The 12,231-nt window shown below is 43.9% G+C and overlaps 1 long non-coding RNA gene across 2 annotated transcripts in view; it reads right to left on the bottom strand.

The window, feature by feature from the left end:
• The window catches only part of LOC146404175 (uncharacterized), a 73,148-nt gene that overhangs the window by 51,128 nt on the left and 9,789 nt on the right, over positions 1 to 12,231 (bottom strand). The window contains exons 2-3 of one of the 2 annotated variants that reach the window (XR_014844383.1): positions 7,789 to 8,134; positions 3,096 to 7,618 (exon numbers count right to left, since the gene is read on the bottom strand). This is a non-coding gene — a long non-coding RNA (uncharacterized LOC146404175). Of the gene's footprint in view, positions 1 to 3,095; positions 7,619 to 7,788; positions 8,135 to 12,231 lie in introns of those variants that run through there. The other variant, XR_014844382.1, reaches the window with a different exon arrangement.

The following is a 12,231-nucleotide window of genomic DNA, read 5'->3' as shown; positions in this document are numbered from 1 at the left end:
GAGCCCAGCTGGGCACCTCCCTCTGCCTCTCCCAGGACTCTCTAGTTTCCATTGCCTCTGGAATTGGTCAGCTCTCCCAGGTGGGGGCGGATCCTCCAGGTATGACGAAGGCCTTAGTTACTAAAGTCACCTTTATCACCACTGAGTGAGTCACATTTTGTGAGGTCCCTGTGAAGAATGTCCAAGGCTGGGACATGTGTCTGCCCATACAGAAAAGTACAGAAACCCAAATCTTGATCATCTGTGTCCCCACATCCATCTAAATTTGTCTCAGGAGAGAAAATGCTCCATAAACTTCAGGCCTATCTAGAACAGAAACACCTTAATGTGGTTACAAGAATGCCTACCCTTTTAATGTTTGTGCCTACACTCCTGATTTAATTGGGTCTTGATCTTTTTTTCTCTATAAAGCAAAAACATGAAACCAAAGGGTTGGTGTTTGTAAGAGGCTTCCCTCGAAGTGAGAGGGCACAACCTCTGAATCAATGCAAATAAGGAAGCTATTCCCACACATGGGCACTGGGCACCTTACTCGTTCCAGAATTAAGCTGCCATTGGCCAGAATTGGTTATATTTCATCCTGACATGGGAGTAAATCAATGTTTTGCCTTAAAATTAATCTTCTAAGCCACCATTATGAACTTATTTCTTAACTCATTACAGAAGGGGTAGCCTCCTGGACCCAGAAAGGGTGACTTAACAATTTTAAACATGGGAAGAGGTCTATCTAATTTTAAGTCACTGCAGACAGTGACAATGTCTCTCCATCTTTATACTCTCATGGCTCCTGCTGCCTGGGGTCTGGCACATAACGAGCATTTAATACATCTGATTCTTAACTTTCTTTCTCTTTCTCTCTCTTTCAAAAATAATGAACAAAAAGATCTGAATAATTTTGGGATGTTTAAAATGATATCACAAAAGTTACACTGAACCCAACTTTTATTATTAATGACATGGAAGGGTGATATACATATTTGAAAGCATAGAAGATATCATATTAGATTTAAAATGAACTCATGACTGGAGTTCCTGTCATGGCGCAGTGAAAATGAACCCGACTAGGAACCATGAGGTTGTGGATTCGACCCCTGGCCTTGCTCAGTGGGTTAAGGATCCGGCATTGCCATGAGCTGTGGTATAGTTTGCAGATGAGGCTCGGATCTGGCTTTGCTGTGGCTCTGGCTCCGGTGTAGGCCAGCGGCTACAGCTCCAATTCGACCTTTAGCCTGGGAACCTCCATATGCTGCAGGTGCGGCCCTAAAAAGACCAAAAAAAAAAAAAAAAAAAAAAGAAAAAAAAAGATAAAATGAACTCATGACTAATGAATAGACTGCCATCTTAATTGTTTTATCTTAGCCTAGTTAATTTGATCTATAAACTTCTTTTGAGCACTTGTCTTCTGCTTAACACTAAAGCAACGCCCTCAATGCCCTGCTTTTGAAGAGGTTAAGACCTATTAGGAAACTCCCTCTCTTTTAGTCTTGTCTACAGATACTGTTACGAAGATCTCCAAGCTTAGAACAGAGACATGGAGGTAACTGAGGAACAGATGAGAGCAGCACGTCAGTCCTGCAGGAAGGTTGTGGCATCAGGACTGAGAGAGGCTGTGCTGTGGTGCCTTCAGTGTGAGCCACCTTTGGTGTTGCAGCCTTCTAAGCCCTAATCCTAAAGGCTGAAGTATTTCAGTTCACCTCTTATCTTTCTCACTAGACACTTGAGATTTTTAAATCAGAGACTTTTCTTCACTGCCTTCAATCCTACATCTTGCAGGAAGTAGAGGCTTAATAAAGCAATATGCACTGATTATGTGAAAGGGTGGATGCAAGTTTTCTCAATAAAGGAGACATGAGAACCCAGTGCCCGTTTCCTCTTCCTCTGCCCTCCCCAAGCCCTCACAGCTATGCACCCACATGTTGGACCCACAGGCCCATTCTGCCCTGAGCCAGTTGCTGACTGGGATTCCCACATGTGAGACCTCAGTCTCCTGAGGAAATTACTCACTTTCTCAGACCTCATCTCAGAAGCAGGCACTGCTCATCTGTTCCCCCCTACTTTCTCTCCTGTGGTCCCTCCATGTCTTCCTGGCTGCATGACAGAAGCCCAGGGGTCCCTCAGCTCTACACCACAGCCAGGCCTGAGTTTACACTGCCCCCAAGGAGGAAGTCTCTCCCCACACCTGTCCACCTGCCCCTGTCTCACCTTGTGGACACCCAGAGAGGGGTACCAGTCTACAGTTTTGAATCTGTTCTCAGATCTGACTGGTTGTGCCTCCTGGTGCCCTTTCCCCTTTAGAACCAAAGCATGAGCTGGGGGTCCTAGGTGTCCTACTCTGTTGCCATCTGGGCCTGCACCCTTGTCCTATCGTCTATGCATGCTCAGATCTCTGAATGTCACCTGCCCATCTACCTGACGATGAGGATCGACAATTATGGTTTGGCCCATGGTCCTGAGTCTGTTTTGGTCATACTTGAACTCACTTCCCCCTTCGGGTATTGTGACTTCTTTATATACTTACTTACCCCTGCGACCAGCCCACCTCTCCTACCTGGTGCCAGATCCTGGCCCTTTTCCTGCTCTGCTCCAACCTCCTCCAGTTGCCCGTCTTGACAGAGGTTCAAGTTCTGATGTGGATGACAGCTCAGATAAGGGAATTCTGAGGGGCTGGAATAATCAGGCCCAGAGATTATGCCTTAACAGACTAAGGTGTGAAGTCTAGATTGAGACTGAAGGGACCAAGTCGTCTTCATCCTTGTAACCTGAGTCCTTTATGCATTCACTGGGTAAATTAATATTTATTTGGTGATGTCCTGACAAATGAGCAAGCAAACCTGAGGGAGCTCCCCATAGAAGTCCCCTGAACTCTCTTTGGTCCTGTCCAGGTCGTTTTCGCCAGCTGCCGCATTCTACGAAAACCCAGCAAATGGTACAGTGGAGGGTACGTTTATCAAATTGCAAATGACAGACTGTAAGAGTTTATTTATACCATATTTTACAAAGTCTAAGGCGCACATTCTAACATGTCTAAAATCAAATACATCATACAATCAGTTCCACGTCATAGTGTAATTCGCAGTATTTCTTCTTCATGGTAATTTTTTTCTTTTCTTTTTTTTCCTTTTTTTGCTTTTTAGGGCCACACCCACAGCATATGGAAGTTCTCAGGCTAGGGATCGAACCAGAGCTACAGCTGTTGGCCTACACCATAGCCCACGGCTATGCTAGATCCTTGACTACTGAGCGAGGTCAGGATCAAACCCACATCCTCACAGGTACTAGTAAGATTCATTTCCGCTGCGCCACAATGGGAACTCCTGGTAAATTTTTGGTGCATCTTAAAATTGAAAGAATCTTATATTCTATGAAATGTGGTATACTGGTTGATGTAATCCAAATCAAAAACTATCAACAGGATAGAATAAATGGGAGTGACTCTAACAAGATGGGATTTTGTAGTGATAAACAATATAGCCCTGCACTTAAGTTCAAAAAATCAATTGCACAAGTAAAAGATGAAGACAGCTTGGCTTAAATTCAGTTCCTGTCAGAGCAGCAGGAATCAGTTGGAGTAGACTGCTAATGAAGGGTCAATAGCCAATGGGTCTCTCCAAAAAGCTAATGCAATTGTAGGCTGCGTTAATAGAAATAGTTTCCCAAAACAGACAGAAATATCTCATTGTAATTTTCTTTGGTCAGATTGAGTTTGAAATGTTTTATTGCCATATTTTAAGAGGTACATTACCACACTAGAGTGTCTGCTTTTACTGAAATTGTGCTTTGGAGTTAAGACTTAGATTTACATTGAGAGGTGACTTACTCAGAAACAGCTTGAGTAAGTATGTTATTGAATTTATCATAAGAAAATTGTTGGGTGCGCTTTTCTAGGACTCAGAAACTTTTTTTCATTTCCAGTTACTGGCACTTATCTATGTTTCCTATTTGCTCTGAAGGACACTGAATTATATAACTTCCATATTTCCCTTTTTTCTTTGGTTGCCAGTAAGTTCAAAATTTAGGAACTACATCTAGCCAAGTCCAGAGAACTGTGTGGCATATGTCTGGGTACTACACTTACCTTGATGCAGTATTTTCTGCATTTATTGTCTCTCCACTAACATCTCCTTTGTTTTTATAAACTTGCTGTGTTATTTATGCCTTGTAAGCTTCAAGTCTCTCTTGGAATAAATAAATTGGGACTATGAATGAATAAACAAGAAAATAAGTGAGAAATGGATACATATTCAGAGAAGAGCAACTCGGAAGGCAAGTGATAAGGCAACTGACCCTGAGAGACAGGAGTGAAAAAACTGGAACTTTTTGAAAAGCAGACTTACTGGGAAATCAGACCAATGCTACAAATGTTTACATGTTGGAATACTATAGTGTTGGAAAGCTATCGAATGTCTTCTGTGCAACTCTAAGTAAAATCAGTAGAAGTTAGAGCGAGACATTTCTTTTTTTAATATAAACGAATAATTTGCTAAAAACAAGACTGCACTGTGAGGTCACATGCTCCATACTGGGGAGTGGTCAGGTCAAGGCTGGAGGGCTACCTGTCAAGGATGTAATGGGTGAGATTCCTGACAGATCTTGAAGTCCCATTCTCTGGTGAGTCAGCATTTTGAAAAATGAGGGAAGGGATGGGGCTCCATCAAGAACCTTGGCCACATGGGCCAGAATTCAGGGAGGCAAGGGCCTGTACGGGGAGAGGCCACCTCCCACGGGGAGCTGTCCCCCTGCCCCGTGGGGACATTCTTCCCAGCACACTGAAAACTGCACAAAGGGAAATCTGGAGCACAAAGGCTAACAATGAGCTGCACAGGCCCCTGACTGGCCTTCCTGCTCTGTGCTGTCCCTTCACACAGTCTCAAGGCGGGCACAAGAATGTGGCACTCTCAAACCCCCAGGGATCTTTTCTAGCCCCCTTCCTCCGTTCAAGTTCCATTCTTCACTCTGATTGGCTGACAATTACCTCATTGTTCCCTCACTTGTTAGAAAATCACTTCTGCCCTCCACCCCCTCCTTCCCCAATTCCTCTTACTCCAGAATGACAGAGTATTTCCCTGGCTGTGTACTCCTCCCCACAAGTTCACAGCTCCCCATTGTCCTGACCTGGTGTCCCAGGGCTCTCAGAGGCTCTGTCCTGACTTCGTTAGTCATGCAGATTTATGCAGCCCTTCTCTCCACCCTCTGCCACTTCCCTGCTATGCTAATAATCAGTGTTTCCTTTCTCTCCACTCTGCTTTCAGATCTTACTCCAAAATGCCTCAGACTCTCTCTCCCAGATTGGTGGGGGTAGCCAGGGTGGGGTATAACCACAGGACAGTCCTGTGGACAGAGCCGGCCAGAGGACAGGAAAGCCCTGAAAGATTGAGGGATGAGTAGGCGGGGAAGGATGAGCCAGCCCCACCAGCACAGGCTGAAAACAGACCCTCTTCCTCCCTCTGCATTCCTGCCATCACTCCAAAACAGCCAAACTGCAAATCAAGGCCACTCAGGAAGTTCATCTCCATATGCCTGCGACAGACACAAAGAGGAGGGGAGGCCGGGGCCCACCGTGCTCTCTGCCCTCCTCCCCATGCCCACCTCCAAGGGCGGCCCGGGCCCAGCCAACAGCTTTGGGATGATTTCCAGCTGGGGGCCTCGGAAGGCTGGCACCATGCCAAAGCCATAAACTTTGCTCAAAGTGCTGTCTGATAGTTTACGGTGAAGGGTAGATGCCACTTCCTGACCGTGGACCAGTCCATTGATTACAGAGCACTCCTGTCTGCTGCTCTTCTCAGAAGGTTCACAGCCACGTGGAGCTGCACCTCAGATGGTGAGCAGACCTGGGTCCTGTGCACACAGCTGGTCTTCATTTAACCAGGTCCTCATCACCCGATCCTCACGTGCCCAGGTCTTTAGACGCTGGGCAGTGGGGCACCAACACAGAGGATAAGCACACAGAGTAGGCAAAGAGCCATAGCCAAGGTGGGCCATCACGAAGGACCCCATCCTTAACCCCATTTTGTCTACTGGGGAAATGGGAGGCAAATGAACCTCAAGAGCAGCTTTGTGGGAAAAAGACCACAAAAGAGTGGGGATGGGCCGGGAGGCAGCCGCCATCTGTGGTGGCGGATGAACTATTTCCCAGGGTAACAAAAATGTAAGTGCTTGGTCAGCATTTGTCTCCACAAAAATATCACCTTTCCATTTAAAAACAACTCATAAAACCCAGCCTAACCCCCTTGGACTACAGGAAACTTGTCCCTCTACCCCCAGCCCATGTGTGCCTGAGAACCCCCTGGGAATTCTTCCCTGGTTGACACAGCTGTCCTTCAGGCTGGGTGGAGTCCCTTTCCTCCATTTCCTACTGACAGCAAAAACCAGACTGTAACACTTAACAAGATTCCACCTACAGTGGAGGCTAAGGGCATCATGGCACCCACAAAACCAACATAAATTTCCATGCCAGATGTAGGGGATCACAGAATCCACAACCATCCTTAAGGGACACCACCCTGCCCCCTTCCAGCCTGCTTTACTCAGGAAGAAGCCAGCCTTTCTCTCCCCACATCTGAGCTTTGAAATCACAGCCCATCTTGAGCCTATCACCCCATCACCCTTCACAAAGCCCTTGACTTTACTTCTTAAGGGTCAGGGGAAGAAGACTACAGCTCTGCTGGGCTCACCCCCAGGTCTGACTTCTCGCCTCAGACACTGTCTCTTCCCAAGGTGACTGACAGTGGGGTGGTTCACTCCTTCAGGGCCTTGGGGATGACTCAGCCAACATCCTGGCTTCTGAGTCCCTCCACTTATTCGGCTCCAACAACCTCTCCCTTCATTCCACCTCAGTCATTGATTCCTGCAGCCAGTTCTGACCCTGTCATCTCCAAGAACTATACCAGCTCTGAAATTTCCCTTTCAAATAGTCAACTCTGTCATGAAAAGGCATATGGAGCAAGTTTAGATGCATATTACTAAGTGAAGGAAGCCAATCTGAAAAGCCTACATACTGCATGAGCCCAACTATATGACATTCCAGAAAAATAAAAACTATAAGCATAGTAAAAAAGATCATCAGTTGGTAAGGGGTTGTGGAGAGGGGGGCATGAGTTGGCAGAGCACTGAGTATTTTCAGGGCAGTGAAACTACTCTGTATGCTACAATAATGATGGAACCTGTCACTATACAGTAGTCCAAGCCCAAAGGATATCGGAAACCAAGAGTGAACACTAATGTAAACCACGGACTTTCAGTGATTATGATGTATCAGTGTAAGTTCACAATTGCAACAAAATTACCACTCTGGTGGGGACTGTTGATGGCAGGGAGGTTATGCATGTTTGGGGGCAGAGGGTATATGGGAACTCTCTGTCCTTTCACCTAATTTTGCTGAGACCTAAAACTGCACTAAAATATACATCTGTTAAAAAAAAAAAAAATCTAAACTAACTTCCTATCATTCCAGTTCACTTGCTCTAGTACCCTATCGACTACAATTTTCTGATGACATTGAGACATGTCATGTCTCACTCTTCCACTGCCTCTGTCTTCACATCTCTCCTAACCCAGCTTAGACTCCAGGGCCCATCCTGATAAATACTCTCATACAAATCCCTTCCATTCCATTCCCCTCCTGGCAAAGTGCTCACTCTGACCAATCTCTGACTGCTTTCTCTCCATCTATACCCAAGCCACTAAACTTCCCTAGAGAAAACCTGACATCAGGCTGACTATTCAATTTACTTTCACAACCAAGGCAGACCTGGGGTGTTTAAAGCCCCCAGAGTGACTATCCTTTCCCACTGACTAGGGTAACTACCCCACATCTTCTGTTCTGGCCTGGGACTTTTCATACTTTCTTCCACGGCAACCTCCTCAGGAGACGAATTCACCTCACACTTCATTGAGGAAATAGGTTTCGGATAGAAATGCTCATCCTCCCCTCACCACATCTGGTGTCCTACCTGCATTCCCGCCAGCCTCCTCTTCTTTACGTCAGTTAGGTGAGTGGAACTGTCTTCTCATCGGCCAGTCCCTTGACTTGAGGTCCAGACTTCATCCCCTCTGTCCCCTTCTCCTTCAAAGAGCCCCAGTATCTCCTGAGTCATCAAGTTTTCCCTCCACTGGGCCATTTACAGCACATTTTTGTCTTTAAAAGAAAAAAGAGGTTAAGGATCCAGCATTACCACAGCTGTGGCGTAGGTCACAGCTGTGGCCTGGACTTAATCCCTGACCCAGGAACTTCCATATGTATGGGTGTGGCCAAAAATTTTTTTTGGGTTTTTTTTGTTTGTTGGTTTGGTTTTTTTTGTCTTTTTAGGGCTGCACCCAAGGCATATGGCGTATGTGGAAGTTTCCAGGCTAGAGACTGAATTAGAGCCGCAGCCACTGGCCTAGGCCTCAGTCAGAGCAACTCAGGATCCAAGCTGTGTCTGTGACCTACACTGCAGCTCAGGGGAACACCACAACCTTTAACCGACTGAGCGAGGCAAGGGATTGAACCTGAGTCCTCATGGGTACTAGCTGGATTCGTTACTGCTGAGCCACAACAGGAACTCCAAACAAATTTTTTTAAAAGAAGAAGACATGGGATAAGATACTCAATATCATTAGCATCAGGGAAATGCTAATCAAAACCTCAAAGAGAGGTGTTCCCTGATGGCCTAGTGGGTTAAGGACCTGCTATTACTGCTGTGACGGTACAGGTTTGATCCCTGGACCAGGAATCCCACATGCTGTGGGCATGGCAAACAAATAAACAACAGCAGCAACAACAACAAAACCCCACAAGGAGATATCACTCCACACCTATTACGATGGCTATAATCAAAAGAAGAGACAATAAGTGTTAGAGAGGATGTGGGGAAATTGGAAAACTCCTACACTACTGGTGGGAATGTAAAATGATGCAGGCCCTTTGGGAAACAGTCTGGCGGTTCCAAAAGAAGCTAAACATAGAGTTATCTCACGATCCCAAAATTCCACTACTAGGTATATATACCCAAGTGAAATGGAATCAAATGTTGACACAAAAACCTGTACGTGGATTTCATAGTAACACCCTTCAGAATAGCCACAAAGTGGAAACAACTCAAATGTCTATCAACTGATGAATGAATTAAAAAAATGTGGTATATCCACACAAGGACTATTATTTGGCAGTAAAAGAAATGAACTGCTGACTTGTGCTACCACAGATGAACCTTGACACTATGTTAAAGAAACCAGCCACAAAAGGCCACATGTTATATGATTCCGTTTATAGACAAATCTATAGAGATCAAAAGTAGATTTGTGATTGCCTAGGGATAAAACAGTTGGGGAAAATTGGGAGTGACTGCTAATAAGAATGGGGTGTCTTTCTTTTTTTTTTTTTTTCCGCTTTTTTAGGGCCACACCTGTGGCATATGGAGGTTCCCAGGCTAGGGGTCAAATCGGAGCTATAGCTGCTGGCCTATGCTATAGCCACAGTAATACAGGATCTGAGCCACGTCTGCAACCTACACCACAGCTCATGGCAAGGCTGGATCCTTAACCCACTGAGCGAGGCCAGGGATCAAATCTGCAACCTCATGGTTACTAGATGGATTTGTTTCCACTGTGCCACAGCGGGGACTCCAAGAATGTGGTTTCTTTTGGGGGTCATGAGAGTGTTCTGTAATTGATAATGGTGATAGTTGCACAACTTTGTGAAAATAATAAAACCCACTGAATTATATACTTTAAATGAGAAAATTTTATGGTATTATGTTAATTACATTTTCATAAAACTGATAAGAAAAAAAAATCTCCTTTGAAGCCTCATTCCTCGAGAACTATGGCCTCATTCTTTGTTCCCTTTCAGGGCAAAACTTTTTGGAAGAGTTGTTTTTACCCACTATCTCTACTTTCTCACTTCCTTTCATCATTTGTCATCATCTCATTGTTCTTATTTTTGATTATTGTTATAAAATTGCTGTTTATTTATTTGGAGGCCACAGGTGCAAGGAGTTGGGTTATTCCTACCACTCCACCTATGAGTGTCAGCTTCAGTGTGGACAAGGACCCTCTGTGTTTTGTTCTCTTCCCTTCATTATTGATCCCAACTCTCCCTTCCCTTTCCACCACATGCATGTTCAAATTTATTTTGCCCTAGTACCCAAATTTGCATTATTTTTTTTTTAAAAGATACTATTTTGTGGTTGTGAGTTTTTAACATACACAAGCAACACAGGACTATACCATCCTCACTTAGAGCACTTAGTGTGCTGGTGAGGGTGTGCTCTTAAAATTCCAGCTCTGTCAATTATACATAAGATGCTGTATACAAGTCATGTAACCCTTGGTGCTCCCATCTCATGATTATAAAATGAAGACTCATTCAACAGAGATTCACGAATATTTATTGAGGGCCTTTATGTCCCAGGTACAGTTCCAGGTACAAAATTCCTGCCCTCATTAAGTTTATATCTAGAGCTGCTGTGAGGATGAAATAAATTAGAACATGGAAGTTCTATTTACATAATATTTTCTTTTTTGCTTTTTTACTTAGCATCATATTTTAAAATATCTGTGTTTTTTTTGGGGGGGGCAGTTCTTTTTAGGGCTGTACCCACAGCATAAGGAAGTTTCCAGGATAGGGGTCTAATCAGAGCTCTAACTGTTGGCCTATGCCACAGCCACAGTAACACAGGATCCAAGCCCTGTCTGTGACCTACACAAAAGCTCACGGCATTGCCATATGCTTAACCCACTGAGTGTGGCCAGGGATTGAACATGAGTCCTCATGAACACTAGTCGGGTTCATTACTGCTGAGTCACAATGGAAACTCCAATATCTGTGTATTGTATGCATCTTCACCTTCCCAATAACGATTGTCAGTGTTCGATGGTTTGCAACCCCTACACTGAACTTGCACATTCTGTAGTAATAGATCTGGGTTGTATGAGAAGACTCAGAAACAAGATTATTTCAAAAAGAAAGAGAAGAAGTTTATAAGCAAAGAAGTAGAAAGGAGTCAGCCTTTATAAGAAATGTTTTTTCAAATAAAAACCACAAGAGGTATACAAAGGGAAAACTAAAAAGTTACCAGTGTTACCCAGCTTGCATTCATCTGCTCATGGTGGAAAAGAGCATTTATTCTTTTGTATAATTTTCCTATCCGTGAGGGTGGTCACAGCCTTCCCTCATCAGCATCGCCAAAGGCAGGGGTAGAGTATTTTGTCAGTCAGTAGCATATGGGATACACTTAGGGCTTTCATATGTTTTGGAGAATGGAACTAGACATAAACCTGTCATCTGCCGTAGCTGTTGTTTTGCTGTTTATTGTGTGAAACGTCCTGTGTTGCAATTGTGCAAATGATGTGTACACTCATAACTGCATGAGGACAAAGAAGCAGTTTTGCTTCTACAGTTGCCTCCAAATTCTTGCCACAATACTATGATGTACATCCTTGCACATGCCCTCATGGACCTGTGCATGAGTTCTCAGCAAAATTACTCAGGAGTGGAAATGCTGGGACACAGAATAAAAGATATTTAAATAATACATGTAGATTGTACCCAGATATATGTATAAACTATCTAGTAATAAATTTAAAAGGAATATAGGGTGGCGGGACAAATATACAGGAATATATTACATAAAATTAAATGGAATTAATACTCCAGTTAAAAAAACAAAGACCTGGAGCTCCCTTCATGGCTCAGCGGTTAATGAACCCGACTAGGATCCATGAGGATGTGGGTTCGACCCCTGGCCTTGCTCAGTGGGTTAAGGATCCGGTGCTGCCATGAGCTGTGGTGTAGGTCACAGACATGGCTCAGATCCTGTGTTGCTATGGATGTGGCATAGGCCAGCAGCTGCCGTTTCGATTTGACCCCTAGACTGGGAACTTCCATATGCCACAGGTGAGGCCCTAAAAAAAATATAGCAAAAAAAAAACAAAAAAAAAAAAACAAAGACTTTCAGGTTTAATAAAATACTTTAGATAGACTGCTTAAACTTAAGGCTACAGAAAGTTTCAATGAAATAAGACAGGAAAAAAACATCCTACATAAAAACTAACCAAAAGAAAGTTAGTGTTACTATGTTAAAAATATACAATGTAAAGCAAAAAGCATTACTAGAAAAAGATACTCTTTTTTTTTAGATACTCTTTACAATGATAAAAAATTCAATCCACCAAGAAGATATAAAATTTTAAGTTTGAATGCAGCTACAAAACAGCCTCAAATTGACGAATATAAAAGAAGAAATAGACAAA

Source organism: Sus scrofa, chromosome 4 (assembly GCF_054392235.1).
Source record: "Sus scrofa isolate SSC_HxYL_T2T_F1_AM1 chromosome 4, Sscrofa_HxYL_maternal_Yorkshire_Landrace_v2.0, whole genome shotgun sequence".
Lineage (NCBI taxonomy): Eukaryota > Metazoa > Chordata > Mammalia > Artiodactyla > Suidae > Sus > Sus scrofa.
This window is presented reverse-complemented; position numbering and strand designations above follow the sequence as displayed.